General features: G+C 53.1%; 1 pseudogene; it reads right to left on the bottom strand.

Annotated features, from left to right (window-relative positions):
• Positions 1-17,952, bottom strand: part of LOC139255402 (F-box/WD repeat-containing protein 1A-like) — a 441,926-nt pseudogene that overhangs the window by 259,105 nt on the left and 164,869 nt on the right.

Below are 17,952 nucleotides of genomic sequence, written 5' to 3'. Positions count from 1 at the left end.
GGGAAAGGGAAACATGTTACGGGGAAAGGGGAACATGTCCCGGGGAAAGGGGAACATGTCCCTCCCAGGGAAAAGGAAACATGTCCCAGGGAAAGGGGAACATGTCCCGGGGAAAGGGAACTTGTCCTTGGAAAGGGGAGCATGTCCCTCCCGGGGAAAGGGAACATGTCCCGGGGAAAAGATAACATATCCCGGGGAAAGGGGAACATGTCCCGGGGAAAGGGGAACATGTGCCGGGGAAAGGGGAACATGTCCCTCCCGAGGAAAGGGGAACATGTCCCGGGGAAAGGGGAACATGTGCCGGGGAAAGGGAAACATGTCCCGGGGAATGGCGAACATGTCCCGGGGAAAGTGAAACATATCCCGGGGAAAATGGAACATGTCCCGGGGAAAGGGGAACATGTCCCGGGGAAAGGGGAAAACGTCCGGGCGATAGGGGAACATGTCACTCCCGAGGAAAGGGGAACATGTCCCAAGGAAAGGGGAACATGTCCCGGGGAAAGGGTAACATATCCCGGGGAAAGGGGAACATGTCCCGGGGAAAGGGGAAAACTAAAAACTTCCGGGGGAAAGGGTAACATATCCCGGGGAAAGGGTAACATGTCCCAAGGAAAGGGGAACATGTCCCGGGGAAAGGGGAACATATCCCGGAGAAAGGGGAACATGTCCCGGGGAAAGGGGAAAACTAAAAACTTCCGGGGGAAAGGGTAACATATCCCGGGGAAAGGGTAACATGTCCCGGGGAAAGGGGAACATGTCCCAGGGAAAGGGGAACATGTCCCGGGGAAAGGGAACTTGTCCTTGGAAAGGGGAGCATGTCCCTCCCGGGGAAAGGAAACATGTCCCGGGGAAAAGATAACATATCCCGGGGAAAGGGGAACATGTCCCGGGGAAAGGGGAACATGTGCCGGGGAAAGGGGAACATGTCCCTCCCGAGGAAAGGGGAACATGTCCCGGGGAAAGGGGAACATGTGCCGGGGAAAGGGAAACATGTCCCGGGGAACGGCGAACATGTCCCGGGGAAAGTGAAACATATCCCGGGGAAAATGGAACATGTCCCGGGGAAAGGGGAACATGTCCCGGGGAAAGGGGAAAACGTCCGGGGGATAGGGGAACATGTCACTCCCGAGGAAAGGGGAACATGTCCCAAGGAAAGGGGAACATGTCCCGGGGAAAGGGTAACATATCCCGGGGAAAGGGGAACATGTCCCGGGGAAAGGGGAAAACTAAAAACTTCCGGGGGAAAGGGTAACATATCCCGGGGAAAGGGTAACATGTCCCAAGGAAAGGGGAACATGTCCCGGGGAAAGGGTAACATAGCCCGGGGAAAGGGGAACATGTCCCGGGGAAAGGGGAAAACTAAAAACTTCCGGGGGAAAGGGTAACATATCCCGGGGAAAGGGTAACATGTCCCGGGGAAAGGGGAACATGTCCCAGGGAAAGGGGAACATGTCCCGAGGAAAGGGTAACATATCCCGGGGAAAGGGGAACATGTCCCGGTAAGAAAGGGGAACATGTCCCAGGGAAAGTGGAACATGTCCCTCCCGGGGAAAGGGGAAAATTTAACGAAGAAATGGTAACATATCCCGGGGAAAGGGGAACATGTCCCAGGGAAAGGGGAATATGTCCCTCCAAGGGAAAGGGGAACACGTCCCTCCAAGGGAAAGGGGAACTCATCCTGGGGAAAGTGGAACAAGTCCCGTGGAAAGGGGAACATGTCCCGGGGAAAGTGGAACACGGCCGGGGGATAAGGGAACATATCCCTCCCGGGGAAAGGGGAACATGTGCTGGGGAAAGGGGAACATGTCTCAGGGAAAGGGGAACATGTCCCCGGGAAAGGGGAACATGTCCCTTCCGGGGAAAGGGGAACATGTCCCAGGGAATTGCAACATGTCCCGGGGAAAGGGGAACATGTCCCAGGAAAAGTGGAACATGTCCCGGGGAAAGGGGAACATGTCCCAGGGAAAGGGGAACATGTCCCTCCCGGGGAAAGGGGAACATGTCCCTCCCGGGGAAAGGGGAACATGCCCCGGGGAAAGGGGAACATGTTCCAGGAAAAGGGGAACATGTCCCAGGGAAAGGGGAACATGACCCGGGGAAAGGGGAACATGTCCCTCCCAGAGAAAGGGAAACATGTCCCGAGGAAAGGGGATCATGTCCCTCCCGGGGAAAGGGTAACACGTCCCGGGGAAAGGGGAACATGTCCCGGGGAAAGGGGAACAAGTCCCGGGGAAAGGGGAACATGTCCCTCGCGGGGAAAGGGGAACATGTCCCGGGGAAAGGGGAAAATGTTCTGGGGAAAGGGGAACATGTCCCCGGAAAAGGAGAACATGTCCCAGGCAAAGGGGAACATGTCCCGGGGAAAGGGGAACATGTCCCGGGGAAAGGGGAACATGAGCCGGGGAAAGGGGAACATATTCCGGGGAAAGTGGAACATGTCCGGGGAAAGTGGAATATGTCCCAGGGAAAGGGGAACACGTCCCGTTGAAAGGGGAACATGTCCCGGGGAAAGGGGAACATATCCCGGGGAAAGTGGAACATGTCCCGGGCAAAGGGGAACATGTCCCAGGGAAAGGGGAACACATCCCGTTGAAAGGGGAACATGTCCCGGGCAAAGGGGAACATGTCCTTCCCAGAGAAAGGGAAACATGTCCCGAGGAAAGGGGATCATGTCCCTCCCGGGGAAAGGGGAACACATCCCGGGGAAAGGGGAACATGTCCCGGGGAAAGGGAAACATGTCCCTCCCATGGAAAGGGGAACATGTCCCGGGGAAAGGGGAACATGTCCCAGGGAAAGGGGAACACATCCCGTTGAAAAGGGAACATGTCCCGGGGAAAGGGGAATATGTCCCAGGGAAAGGGGAACATGTCCCAGGGAAAGGGGAACACATCCCGTTAAAAGGAGAACATGTCCCAGGGAAAGGGGAACAAGTCCCTCCCAGGGAAAGGTGAACGTGTCCTGGGTAAAGGGGAACATGTCACGGGGAAAATGCAACATGTCCCGGGAAAAGGGGAACATGTCCCGGGAAAATGGGAACATGTCCCGGGGAAAGGGGAACACGTTCCGGGGAAAGGGGAACATGTCCCGGGGAAAGTGGAACATGTCTCTTCCGTGGAAAGGCGAACATGTTCCGGAGAAAGGGGAATATGTCCCTCCCAGAGAAAGGGAAACATGACCTGGGAAAAGGGGACCAAATTCCGGGGAAAGTGGAACATGTCTCAGGTGCAGCCGCTCCGTGTCTCGCCCCCTCGCCCCCTCACCCCTCCACACCCCCCTGCCTGTCTGCAACCGCTCCGTGTCTCACCCCCTCACCCACCCCCGCCTACACCCCCCTGCCTGTCTGCAACCGCTCCGTGTCTCACCCCCTCGCCCCCCCCCCACACCCCCCTGCCTGTCTGCAACCGCTCCGTGTCTCACCCCCTCACCCACCCCCCCCTACACCCCCCTGCCTGTCTGCAACCGCTCCGTGTCTCGCCCCCTGGCCCCCCCCCAAAACCCCCCTGCCTGTCTGCAACCGCTCCGTGTCTCGCCCCCTCGCCCCCCCCCACACCCCCCTGCCTGTCTGCAACCGCTCCGTGTCTCGCCCCCTCGCCCCCCCCCACACCCCCCTGCCTGTCTGCAACCGCTCCGTGTCTCGCCCCCTCACCCCCCTACAGCCCCCTGCCTGTCTGCAACCGCTCCGTGTCTCGCCCCCTCGCCCCCCCCCCCACACCCCCCTGCCTGTCTGCAACCGCTCCGTGTCTCGCCCCCTCGCCCCCCCGGAAAAAGGGGAACATGTCCCGGGAAAGGGTAACATGTCCCAGGGAAATGGGAACATGTCACTTCTGCGAAAAGCGGAACATGTCCCAGGGAAAAGGGGAACATGTACCTCCCGGGAAAAGGGGAACATGTCCCGGGGAAAGGGGAACATGTCCCTCCCGGGGAAAGGCGAACATGTCCCGGGGAAAGGGGAACATATTCCGGGGAAAGTGGAACATGTCCGGGGAAAGTGGAATATGTCCCAGGGAAAGGGGAACACGTCCCGTTGAAAGGGGAACATGTCCCGGGGAAAGGGGAACATATCCCGGGGAAAGTGGAACATGTCCCGGGCAAAGGGGAACATGTCCCAGGGAAAGGGGAACACATCCCGTTGAAAGGGGAACATGTCCCGGGCAAAGGGGAACATGTCCTTCCCAGAGAAAGGGAAACATGTCCCGAGGAAAGGGGATCATGTCCCTCCCGGGGAAAGGGGAACACATCCCGGGGAAAGGGGAACATGTCCCGGGGAAAGGGAAACATGTCCCTCCCATGGAAAGGGGAACATGTCCCGGGGAAAGGGGAACATGTCCCAGGGAAAGGGGAACACATCCCGTTGAAAAGGGAACATGTCCCGGGGAAAGGGGAATATGTCCCAGGGAAAGGGGAACATGTCCCAGGGAAAGGGGAACACATCCCGTTAAAAGGAGAACATGTCCCAGGGAAAGGGAAACAAGTCCCTCCCAGGGAAAGGTGAACGTGTCCTGGGTAAAGGGGAACATGTCACGGGGAAAATGCAACATGTCCCGGGAAAAGGGGAACATGTCCCGGGAAAATGGGAACATGTCCTGGGGAAAGGGGAACACGTTCCGGGGAAAGGGGAACATGTCCCGGGGAAAGTGGAACATGTCTCTTCCGTGGAAAGGCGAACATGTTCCGGAGAAAGGGGAATATGTCCCTCCCAGAGAAAGGGAAACATGACCTGGGAAAAGGGGACCATGTCCCGGGGAAAGTGGAACATGTCTCAGGTGCAGCCGCTCCGTGTCTCGCCCCCTCGCCCCCTCACCCCTCCACACCCCCCTGCCTGTCTGCAACCGCTCCGTGTCTCACCCCCTCACCCACCCCCCCCACACCCCCCTGCCTGTCTGCAACCGCTCCGTGTCTCACCCCCTCACCTACCCCCCCCTACACCCCCCTGCCTGTCTGCAACCGCTCCGTGTCTTGCCCCCTCGCCCCCCCCACACCCCCCTGCCTGTCTGCAACCGCTCCGTGTCTCGCCCCCTCACCCCCCTACATCCCCCTGCCTGTCTGCAACCGCTCCGTGTCTTGCCCCCTCGCCCCCCCCCACACCCCCCTGCCTGTCTGCAACCGCTCCGTGTCTCGCCCCCTCACCCCCCTACATCCCCCTGCCTGTCTGCAACCGCTCCGTGTCTCGCCCCCTCGCCCCCCCACACCCCCCTGCCTGTCTGCAACCGCTCCATGTCTCGCCCCCTCGCCCCGCCCCCCTACACCCCCCTGCTTGTCTGCAACCGCTCCGTGTCTCGCCCCCCACCCACCCCCCCTACACCCCCCTGCCTGTCTGCAACCGCTCCGTGTCTCGCCCCCTCGCCCACCCCCACACCCCCCTGCCTGTCTGCAACCGCTCCGTGTCTCGCCCCCCCCCCACACCCCCCTGCCTGTCTGCAACCGCTCCGTGTCTCGCCCCCCACCCACCCCCCCTACACCCCCCTGCCTGTCTGCAACCGCTCCATGTCTCACCCCCTCACCCCCCCCCACACCCCCCTGCCTGTCTGCAACCGCTCCGTGTCTCGCCCCCTCACCCACCCCCCTACACCCCCCTGCCTGTCTGCAACCGCTCCGTGTCTCGCCCCCTCGCCCACCCCCCACACCCCCCTGCCTGTCTGCAACCGCTCCGTGTCTCGCCCCCCACCCACCCCCCTACACCCCCCTGCCTGTCTGCAACCGCTCCGTGTCTCACCCCCTCACCCCCCCCCACACCCCTCTGCCTGTCTGCAACCGCTCCGTGTTTCGCCCCCTCGCCCCCCCCCACACCCCCCTGCCTGTCTGCAACCGCTCCGTGTCTCGCCCCCTCGCCCACCCCCCTACACCCCCCTGCCTGTCTGCAACCGCTCCGTGTCTCGCCCCCTCGCCCCCCCCCCCCACACCCCCCTGCCTGTCTGCAACCGCTCCGTGTCTCGCCCCCTCGCCCCCCCCCCACACCCCCCTGCCTGTCTGCAACCGCTCCGTGTCTCGCAGCCTCGCCCCCCCCGCCCCCTCCCCCCTCGCCCGCCTGCAGCTGTTCCGTGTCTCGCCCCCCACCCACCCCCCTCCCCTGCCCCCGCCCCCGGCGACCGTCCATACCAAGCGGTTCCTGTGCCCCGGCCCGACACCACCAGGCTGTGCAGACACAGCGTGCCGGTGGGAGCTCGCGGATCCATCACAGCCTCCAGCTCCCACACCTCGATCTTCCTGTTTAAACACAGAAACAAAATCAGCGTGGAGGCTGAAAGAGACGGCCAAGATGGCTGCCTCCTTTGCAACAGTTATTGCAATTCAATGACGCATCAAAAAAAGAAAGACCTGCATTTATATAGCGCCTTTCACGACCACCTGGCGTCCCAAAGTTATTTACAGCCAATTAAATACTTTTGTCATGTAATCACTGTTGTAATGTGGGAAACATGACAACAATCTTGCACACAGTAAGCTCCCACACACAGCAATGTGATAATCACCAGATAATCAGTTTTAGTGATGTTGATTGAGGGATAAGTATTGACCCAGGACACCGGGGATAACTCCCCTGCTCTTCTTCAAATAGTGCCTTGGGATCTTTTACATCCACCTGAGAGGGCAGACAGGGCCTCGGTTTAATGTCTCATCCGAAAGACGACACCTCCGACAGTGCAGCACTCTCTCCGCACTGCATTGGGAGTGTCAGCCTAGATTTTGTTTGTGCTCCAATCCTTGGAGCAGGACTTGAACCCACAACCTTCTGACTCAGAGGCGAGAGTGCTGCCCACTGAGCCACAGCTGGCACACAACGTGCAAAGCTTTTTGAAATATTTCTGTAACATAGAAATAAAGAACTTGCATTTCTCTAGTGCCTTTCATGACCTCTGGATATCCAAAAATGCTTCACAGCCAATGAAGTACACGGCAGCCAAATTGTGCACAAGGTCCCACAAACAGCAATAAATGATCGGCTAATCTGTTTTAGTGATGTTGGTTGAGGAATAAATACTGGCCAGGACACCAGGGAGAACTTCCCTTCTCTTTTTCCAATAATGGCCATGGGATCTTTTATATCCACCTGAGAGGGCAGACGGAGCCTCGGTTTAATAGTGTATCTGAAATAGAGCGCCTCTGACAGTGCGGAACTGGGAGTCAGCCTGCATTATTACATATTAATTCTTTATTCATTCATGGGATGTGGGCATCGCTGGCAAGGCCAGCAGTTATTGCCCATCCCTAGCAGTTTGGTACAACTGAGTGTCTTGCTGGACCATTTCAGAGGGCAGTTAAGAGTCAACCACATTGCTGTGGGTCTGGAGTCTCATGTAGGCCAGACCGGGTAAGGACGGCAGATTTTCTTCCCTAAAGGACATTAGTGAACCAGATGGGTTTTTACGACAATCTGCTAGTTTTACGGTCACCATTATTGATATTAGCTTTTTAAAAAATTCCAGATTTATTTAATTAACGGAATTTAAATTCCACAGCGGCCCGGGTGGGATTTGAACCCATGTCTCAGGATCAATAGGTGATGTGCTCAAGGCTCTGGAGAGGAACTCGAGCTCACTGGCACAGAGGAGAGAGTGCTGCCTGGGCCAGTCCAAGCTCTTTCTCTCCTGTCTCAGATCTCCGATGTCAAAGAACAACGCCAGTCAAACACTCGAGCCAAAGTGACTAACCTGTCCAACCCCAGCTGGAGGTGGAGAGACACTTGATTATATCACACCAATCACTAACCAACAGACCATCGTTTATGGTTAAAAAAAATACCACGCCATTTGTAATATCTGTCCCGGTGAGGATGCTCACAGAATTGTAGAGCTGTTGGGTTGGGAGTGGCTTAGCCAGTCACGTAATGTTCACAAGACTCAATAAAACCCCAGCCAGTTGGGTTCAGGGGATCCACGATGAGGCAGGTGGTTGTGAGCCTAGTGGATGAACTGGTAATGTCTAGTATGATTGTTAAACCTTTCGCTAATAAACCAACGCGTTCTTAAGAGCAATGTGTTGCTTTGAATTCTTAAGCAAAGAACCCATGGAGTATATACATTACAAGGTTTGCCACAGAGAGTGGAGAGTGTTCAGGAGCAGGAAATCCAGCCGATCTCCTCTTCCCGAGTGTGTAATCTGACCTGCTCCACGGCCTGCTCCGATGGTGCTCGCAGAGCCCATAATCCCTTGAATCAGGTACAGCAGGAGCAGCAAAGCCGGGATGAAGGAGCAGCGAGAAATTGTACAGGGATGTGATCGGGGCCCAGGAGAGGCGTGAGTTCGGGGCCAGGGGCCCAGGGGCAGCACAGGCCAGCCCACACTGCGATATGTGTGCGCACTATGTCCTTCAGCAGAGCTGGTCTCCAGTTGTATAGAAATATAGAAATATAGAAAATAGGTGCAGGAGTAGGCCATTCGGCTCTTCTAGCCTGCACCGCCATTCAATGAGTTCATGGCTGAACATTCAACTTCAGGACCCCATTCCTGCTTTCTCGCCATACCCCTTGATCCCCCTAGTAGTAAGGACTTCAGCTAACTCCTTTTTGAATATATTTAGTGAATTGGCCTCAACAACTTTCTGTGGTAGAGAATTCCACAGGTTCACCACTCTCTGGGTGAAGAAGTTTCTCCTCATCTCGGTCCTAAATGGCTTACCCCTTATCCTTAGACTGTGACCCCTGGTTCTGGACTTCCCCAACATTGGGAACATTCTTCCTGCATCTAACCTGTCTAAACCCGTCAGAATTTTAAACGTTTCTATGAGGTCCCCTCTCATTCTTCTGAACTCCAGTGAATACAAGCCCAGTTGATTCAGTCTTTCTTGATAGGTCAGTCCCACCATCCCGGGAATCAGTCTGGTGAACCTTCGCTGCACTCCCTCAATAGCAAGAATATCCTTCCTCAAGTTAGGAGACCAAAACTGTACACAATACTCCAGGTGTGGCCTCACCAAGGCCCTGTACAATTGTAGCAACACTTCCCTGTCCCTGTACTCAAATCCCCTCGCTATGAAGGCCAACATGCCATTTGCTTTCTTAACCGCCTGCTGTACCTGCATGCCAACCTTCAATGACTGATGTACCATGACACCCAGGTCTCGTTGCACCACCCCTTTTCCTAATCTGTCACCATTCACATAATAGTCTGTCTTTCTGTTTTTACCACCAAAGTGGATAACCTCACATTTATCCACATTATACTTCATCTGCCATGCATTTGCCCACTCACCTAACCTTTCCAAGTCACTCTGCAGCCTCATAGCATCCTCCTCGCAGCTCACACTGCCACCCAACTTAGTGTCATCCGCAAATTTGGAGATACTACATTTAATCCCCTCATCTAAATCATTAATGTACAATGTAAACAGCTGGGGCCCCAGCACAGAACCTTGCGGTACCCCACTAGTCACTGCCTGACATTCTGAAAAGTACCCATTTACTCCTACTCTTTGCTTCCTGTCTGACAACCAGTTCTCAATCCATGTCAGCACACTACCCCCAATCCCATGTGCTTTAACTTTGCACATTAATCTCTTGTGTGGGACCTTGTCAAAAGCCTTCTGAAAGTCCAAATATACCAAATCAACTGGTTCTCCCTTGTCCACTCTACTGGAAACATCCTCAAAAAATTCCAGAAGATTTGTCAAGCATGATTTCCCTTTCACAAATCTATGCTGACTTGGACCTATCATGTCACCTCTTTCCAAATGCGCTGCTATGACATCCTTAATAATTGATTCCATCATTTTACCCACTACTGAGGTCAGGCTGACCGGTCTATAATTCCCTGTTTTCTCTCTCCCTCCTTTTTTAAAAAGTGGGGTTACATTGGCTACCCTCCACTCGATAGAAACTGATCCAGAGTCAATGGAATGTTGGAAAATGACTGTCAATGCATCCGCTATTTCCAAGGCCACCTCCTTAAGTACTCTGGGATGCAGTCCATCAGGCCCTGGAGATTTATCGGCCTTCAATCCCATCAATTTCCCCAACACAATTTCCCGACTAATAAGGATTTCCCTCAGTTCCTCCTCCTTACTAGAGCCTCTGACCACTTTTATATCCGGAAGGTTGTTTGTGTCCTCCTTAGTGAATACCGAACCAAAGTACTTGTTCAATTGGTCTTCCATTTCTTTGTTCCCCATTATGACTTCCCCTGATTCTGACTGCAGGGGACCTATGTTTGTCTTTACTCACCTTTTTCTCTTTACATATCTATAGAAACTTTTGCAATCCGTCTTAATGTTCCCTGCAAGCTTCTTCTCGTACTCCATTTTCCCTGCCCTAATCAAACCCTTTGTCCTCCTCTGCTGAGTTCTAAATTTCTCCCAGTCCCCAGGTTCGCTGCTATTTCTGGCCAATTTGTATGCCACTTCCTTGGCTTTAATACTATCCATGATTTTCCTTGATAGCCACGGTTGAGCCACCTTCCCTTTTTTATTTTTACGCCAGACAGGAATGTACAATTGTTGTAGTTCATCCATGCGGTCTCTAAATGTCTGCCATTGCCCATCCACAGTCAACCCCTTAAGTATCATTCGCCAATCTATCCTAGCCAAGTCACGCCTCATACCTTCAAAGTTACCCTTCTTTAAGTTCTGGACCATGGTCTCTGAATTAACTGTTTCATTCTCCATCCTAATGCAGAATTCCACCATATTATGGTCACTCTTCCCCAAGGGGCCTCACACAACGAGATTGCTAATTAATCCTCTCTCATTACACAACACCCAGTCTAAGATGGCCTCCCCACTAGTTGGTTCCTCGACATATTGGTCTAGAAAACCATCACTTATGCACTCCAGGAAATCCTCCTCCACCGTATTGCTTCCAGTTTTGTTAGCCCAATCTATGTGCATATTAAAGTCACCCATTATAACTGCTGCACCCTTATTGCATGCACCCCTAATTTCCTGTTTGATGCCCTCCCCAACATCACTACTACTGTTTGGAGGTCTGTACACAACTCCCACTAACGTTTTTTGCCCTTTGGTGTTCTGCAGCTCTACCCATATAGATCCATATCATCCAAGATAATGTCCTTCTTAACTATTGCATTAATCTCCTCCTTAACCAGCAATGCTACCCCACCTCCTTTTCCTTTTATTCTATCCTTCCTGAATGTTGAATACCCCTGGATGTTGAGTTCCCAGCCCTGATCATCCTGGAGCCATGTCTCTGTAATCCCAATCACATCATATTTGTTAACATCTATTTGCACAGTTAATTCATCCACCTTATTACGGATACTCCTTGCATTAAGACACAAAGCCTTCAGGCTTGTTTTTTTAACACCCTTTGTCCTTTTAGTATTTTGCTGTACTGTGGCCCTTTTTGTTCTTTGCCTTGGGTTTCTCTGCCCTCCACTTATCCTCATCTCCTTTCTGTCTTTTGCTTTTGTCTCCTTTTTGTTTCCCTCTGTCTCCCTGCATTGGTTCCCATCCCCCTTCCATATTAGTTTAACTCCTCCCCAACAGCACTAGCAAACACTCCCCCTAGGACATTGGTTCCGGTCCTGCCCAGGTGCAGACCGTCCGGTTTGTACTGGTCCCACCTCCCCCAGAACCGGTTCCAATGCCCCAGGAATTTGAATCCCTCCCTGCTGCACCACTGCTCAAGCCACGTATTCATCTGCACTATCCTGCGATTCCTACTCTGACTATCACGTGGCACTGGTAGCAATCCCGAGATTACTACTTTTGAGGTCCTACTTTTTAATTTAGCTCCTAAAGTACTTCATTGGCTGAAAAGCGCTTTGAGATGTCCGGTGGTCGTGAAAGGCGCTATATAAATTGTCTTGGTCAATCCTTGCTACTGCACAAGACCGAGCTCTGTCAAGCACGTGTGGTGGCTGGTGTGCAACGGCCACCACACGTTAAAAAAATCCACACTCAGGCATCTTCCACCCTTCAACATGTAGTTCATGACCTGGAATTTAGGTCCTTGTTGAAACACCTGTGAACTTTTTGACGTGGAAGCAAGTCATCCTCGATTCGAGGGACTGCCTATGATGATGATGATGACTCTGACTTGCGTGACTTAGGGCCACACTGGTGCGTTTATACAACACATTATGGAGTGCGTTTGCTCGTTATGCAGCCCTGAAACACAAACCCTTGGAAAACCGCGAAGGTCCCACAACGACATCCTTTGGCAGGGTGTGGATGTGGAAAGCACTGCTCCTGTCGATTAGCACAGAACGGCGCACTTAGGACCTCTTCACCACCAGCAGCCTTCGCCAATCTTCACAGGGATGATAAATGCTTTGGAAGAGATGCTGACGCCTGTTCATTACTGTGGAAAATTAAGACGGTCACAAGCTGAGCTTGCCACGGACCAGTGCGAGACCTGTTGCTAAGTTAATGATGTCATAATCAGCTACCTCCCATTGTTAAGCTAATCAGGTCTCTGAATCGGGCTATGGTTGTTACCTCTGTGATGGATAGGATTCTCCAGCATTGCCTTTTCTCCCTCCGCCGCTTTTTTCTTCTCCCGATTGTGACGCTGGCCTGGTGCTGTGTGTGTTACACTCCGCATGGGTGTGAGAACATAAGAATAGGGAGCAGGAGTCGGCCATTCGGCCCCTCGAGCCTGCTCCGTCATTCAATGAGATCACGGCTGATCTTCGACCTCAACTCCACTTTCCCACACTGTCCCCATATCCCTTCATTCCCTTAATATTCAAAAATCTATTGATCTCTGCCTTGAACACACTCAAAGACTGAGCATCCACAGCCCTCTGGGGCAGAGAATTCCAAAGATTCACCATCCTCTGAGTGAAGAAATTTCTCCTTATCTCAGTCCTAAAAGGCTATCCCCTAATTCTGAGACTGTGAGCCCTGGTTCTAGATTCCCCAGCAAGAGGACACATCCTCCCTGCATCTACCCTGTCAAGCCCTGTAAGAATTTTGTATGTTTTAATGAGATCACCTCTCATTCTTCTAAACTCCAGAGAATATAGGCCTAGTCTACTCAATCTCTCCTCATAGGACAATCCCCCATCCCAGGAACCAATCTGCTGAACCTTTGTTGCACTACCTCCATGGCAAGTATATCCTTCCTTAGGTAAGGAGGCCAAAACTGCCATCTTGCTACATCGAATCTTGCAGTACAGAAGGAGGCCATTCGGCCCATCGTGCCTGTCCCGGCTCTGTGACACAGCGATCCAATTAGTCCCACACCTCCTCGCTCTTACCCACAGCCTGAAAATGTTCTCCCCTTCAAGTATTTATCCCATTCCCTTTTGAAAGTTTTGAAATCTGCTTCCAGCTCCCTTTCAGGCAGCACGTTCCAGATCACGACAACTCATTCATCTCGGCAGTGAATGATGGCCGAGAGTGTTCAAATCACACTCCAGAGACTTGAGCACAAAAATCCAGGCTGACTCTCCCAGTGCAGTATTGAGGGAGTGCTGCACTGTCGGAGGGGAAGTACTGAGGGAGTGCTGCACTGTTGGAGGGGCAGTACTGAGGAAGTGCTGCACTGTGGGAAAGGCAGTACTGAGGGAGCGCTGCACTGTCGGAGGGGCAGTACTGAGGGAGTGCTGCACTGTGGGAGGGGCAGTACTGAGGGAGCGCTGCATTGTCGGAGGGGCAGTACTGAGGGAGTGCTGCATTGTCGGAGGGGCAGTACTGAGGGAGTGCTGCATTGTCGGAGGTGCCGTCTTTCAGATGAGGCCCCATCTGCTCTCTCAGGTGGATGTAAAAGATCCCATGGCACTATTTTCAAGAAGAGCAGGGGAGTTATGCTTGGTGTCCTGGCAAATATTTAGTCCTCATTCAACAGCACTAAAACAGATTATCTGGTTATTATCACATTGCTGTTTGTGGGAGCTTGCTGTGCACAAATAGGCTGCCGCGATTCCTACATTACAACAGTGACTACAAGTTTTGGAAAGTACTTCATTGGCTGTAAAGCGCTTTGGGACGTCTGGTGTGTGTGAAGGTGCGGTCGAAATGCAAGTCTTCGGGGAGGATTTTCTGTTGTCTAACGCCTCAGTTAGTGGCCAGAGGGGGCGTTAATGGAAGCGTTGGAGCTTATCGACCGGGAGCGCAGCATTTATCGCCCTGACTGAACATTCATTCGAGGCTCACCAGTAGCACCCAGCTACTGACGATCACTTTGATCATGACGTATTCCTGGTGCAATGCCCACACTTGCGGCCCGGTCGAAATTCGGTGCGGCCACCTCCTTGAGCGCCCGCCAATAACACCGTCTGGAAAAACAGTGGGTCCAGGCTTGCAGAGCCATTAACTGGGGGCTACTTAAAGGGATGAGGAAGCACTTCCCTCAGGAGGTCACAGTCGGTGTAACATTTACACACAGCACGGTGCGTGAGCCTCTGAGTTTGCAGTGGCAGACAAACACAACAGTGGGGGGAAAATGTACCGACCAAACTTTCGTTACTGGTGTTCCCCCCCCCCCCCCCCCCCCCGCCGCCCCCCAGCTCTGGTGTTCAATGGTTGGTTTATCGCCCCGTCAGCTCTTCGACCGATTCTGACCAATTTCTGGGCGGGAGGCGCAAACCTATTCAAGGCGCAAAAATTCCCGCTCCGCCTGGATTACTGCCCCAACAGAGGCGCGGCTGAATTTCTCCTCCTTTCTTTCTTAAAAGAGCCATCGCAGCCCTGACCAACCCTACTTTCTCGCCGTGTCCGCAGACTCACAGCAGGCGGGGGGGCGGTCACTGAACAGTGATCATGCATGGGAACCTGGGCTGGTCTCGGGTAGATTGAAGTCACTTGTTCTTTTCCCCAGAGAATAGCAGACGGGTGGAACACACTGCTGGCTATTGTCTTCGCCCCTTCAACTGAGAGCTGGAGCCTTTCGTGGATATTAAGGGCAACTGACCTCAGGTGGGTATATGGAACTACGATGCAGATCCGCCATGGTCTCAGTGAATGCTGGAGCAGGCTCGAGGAGCTGAATGGCTGACTCCTGTTTCTACATTCTTGGGAGGGATGGGGATTATCTCATACAGGAGCTAAATGCCAAGTAACATAAGTCATGGTCATTGTGGTCTCATGGACTGGTTATGATCCCAAAGCGCTTTGCAACCAATGAAGTACTTGTTGAAGTGTCGTCACTGTTGTAATGTGGGAAACGCGGGAGGCAGTTTGCAGGGAAGAGAGGACTCACACTTATCACCCACTGTGAAGCTGTGGTAAGCACAGGACACTCCCTGCAATCACGCCTCTGCTAAAGGGCATCTTGTGCCCTGAGCCTGACTCCAACACACCGTGTCATGGCTCCCTGAGTTCCAGTGTGCCCTGACGCGGTCTGGTCGCTTCAGCTCGCTGCCCGAGTGTTCAATCACCCTGGTTACACCACTGGTCACATTCGGCATGGGGTCAAAGGTCACTGAGCTTCTCCAGGGTCAGGGAAGTTCTGTGGAGGCCAGCCACAATGCATGGAGTGGGCTGCATGGCTGGCTGAACGTGATGGGTTGTACGGGATGGACTGCACAGGATGGGTTGGACGGGATGGGTTGCACAGGTGGGTTGCATGGGATGGGTTGCACGGAATGGGTTGAACGGGATGCGTTGCATGGGTGGGTTGGACGGGGCGGGTTGCACGGAATGGGCTGCACGGGATGCGTTGCATGGGTGGGTTGGACGGGGTGGTTTGCACGGGTGGGTTGCACGGAATGAGTTGCATGGGATGGGTTGCACAGGCGGGTTGCATGGGTGGGTTGCATGGGATGGGCTGCATGGATGAGTTGCATGGGTGGATTGTATGGGTGGGTTGCACGGGGTGGGTTGTATGTGGGGTTGCACAGGTGGGTTGCACAGGATGGGTTGCACGGGTGGGTTGTGTGTGTGGGCTGCACAGGTGGGTTGCACGGGATGGGTTGCATGGGTGGGTTGCACGGGCGGGTTGTATGGGTGGGTTGTATGGGTGGGTTGCACGGGTGGACTGCACGGGTGGGCTGCACGGGTGAGCTCAGCTTGAAGTTATTTTCCAAATCAGGGTCTTTGATCATATTGGCAAACATTGTTCATGCAGCAAAAGCATTAGTTTTGGGAGAGAGCCGGTGTACATCCAAGAGACTAAATCGCCCGTCCCCCAGACACAGATGGACAGCGATTCCCTGCGGGTAACAGCGGGCGAGGGATAGGCCCCGCTAACCATTCTCTTGCTATCGAAGCAGATGCAGCGCACCAGCTCCTCGTGGCCCTCCAGGAGCCGCAGGTACGCACCACACTCAATGTCCCACAGTCTGTGGGGCCAAAACAGGAGGGAGTTAACATCCGTTCAGCTGCCCCACACTTCCAATTAACAGTCCCCGGGACAACAGCACAGCCCCAGTCCCTGAACTCCAGCCCCAGTCCCTGGTACAGCAGTTACAGAGTACTACGCAGGATATACGGCACAGAAACAGCCCATTCGGCCCAACCAGTCCACGCCGGTGTTTATTCTCTCACACACACTCTCTCATTCTCCCTCTCACACGCTCACCCTCTTTCTCTCTCACACACTCTTTCTCACTCTCTCTCTCTCTCTCTCTCTTTCTCACACAGTCTCACTCTTTCTCACACTCTCTCTCACACACTCACACATTCTCTCTCTCACACTCTCACTCTCTCTCACACACTCTCACTCTCTCTCACACTCTCTCTCTCTCACTCTCCATGAGCTGTAAGTGCCCTACATGCACATCACTCGGTTTTCAATACAGTTTAATGGTGGGTGTTTACAATCTTCATCCTCTCACCAGCTGAACTGTGAAAAGGCCCAGCAGTACAAACATTGGGAAGGTTTGTCTAGACTTGGGGTGTATTTGGAAAGGGATTTTATAGCTATATACTTGGGTGAAGTAGTGATGGGCACAGGTCTGTCACTGACAGTAACAGGGCCAATATAAGGTGATGGATCGAGTGTCACACAGTATTACCCAGGATATACGGCACAGAAACAGGCCATTCGGCCCAGCCAGTCCATGCCGGTGTTTATTCTCCACTCGAGCCTCCTCTAGTCTTTCCTCATCTAAATCTATCAGCATAACCCTCTATTCCCTTCTCCCTCATATGCTTGTCTAGCCTCCCCTTAAATGCATCTGTACTATTCGCTTCAACCACTCCCTGTGGTAGTGAGTTCCACATTCTCACCACTCTCTGGGTAAAGAAATTTCTCCTGAATTCCCAATTGGATTTCTTGGTGACTATCTTATATTGATGGCCTTAGTTATGCTCTTCCCCACAAGTAGAAGCATTCTCTCTGTATCCACTCTATCAAAACCTTTCATCATTTTAAAGACCTCTATTAGGTTACCCCTCAGCCTTCTATTTTCCAAGAGAAAAGAGACCCAGCTTGTTCATCCTTTCCTGATATGTATACCCTCGCATTTCTGGTATCATCCTTGTAAATTTTCTCTGCACCTTCTCCAGTGCCTCTATATCCTTTTTATAATATGGCGACCAGAACTGTATAAAAAGAATATAGAAGCATATTAGGACAAGAGCCCCAATACAGAAAAGAGAGCTTGCATTTCTATAGCGCCTTACATGACCACCGGATGTCCCAAAACGCTTTACAGCCAATGAAGTACTTTTTGAAGTGTAGTCACTGTTGTAATGTGGGAAATGTGGCAGCCAATTTGTGCACAGCAAGCTCCCACAAATAGCAATGTGATAATGAGCAGATAATCTGTTTTAGTGATGTTGATTGAGGGATAAATATTGACCCCAGGACACCGGGGATAACTCCACTGCTCTTCTTCAAAATAGTGCCATGGGATCTTTTACATCCACCTGAGAGAGCAAACGGGGCCTCGGTTTAACGTCTCATCTGAAAGACGACACCTCCGGCAGTGCAGCGCTCCCTCAGTACTGCCCCTCCGACAGTGTGGCACTCCCTCAGTACTGCCTCTCCAACAGTGCAGCGCTCCCTCAGTACTGCCCCTCCGACAATGCGACGCTCCCTCAGCCCTGCACTGGGAGTGACAGTCTGGATTTTATGCTCAAGTCCCTGGAGTGGGACTGGAATCCACAC

Source organism: Pristiophorus japonicus, chromosome 3 (assembly GCF_044704955.1).
Source record: "Pristiophorus japonicus isolate sPriJap1 chromosome 3, sPriJap1.hap1, whole genome shotgun sequence".
In the NCBI taxonomy this organism is placed as follows: Eukaryota; Metazoa; Chordata; class Chondrichthyes; family Pristiophoridae; genus Pristiophorus; species Pristiophorus japonicus.
Note: the sequence above shows the minus strand (reverse complement) of the source record. Positions and strands in the feature narration are given on the sequence as shown.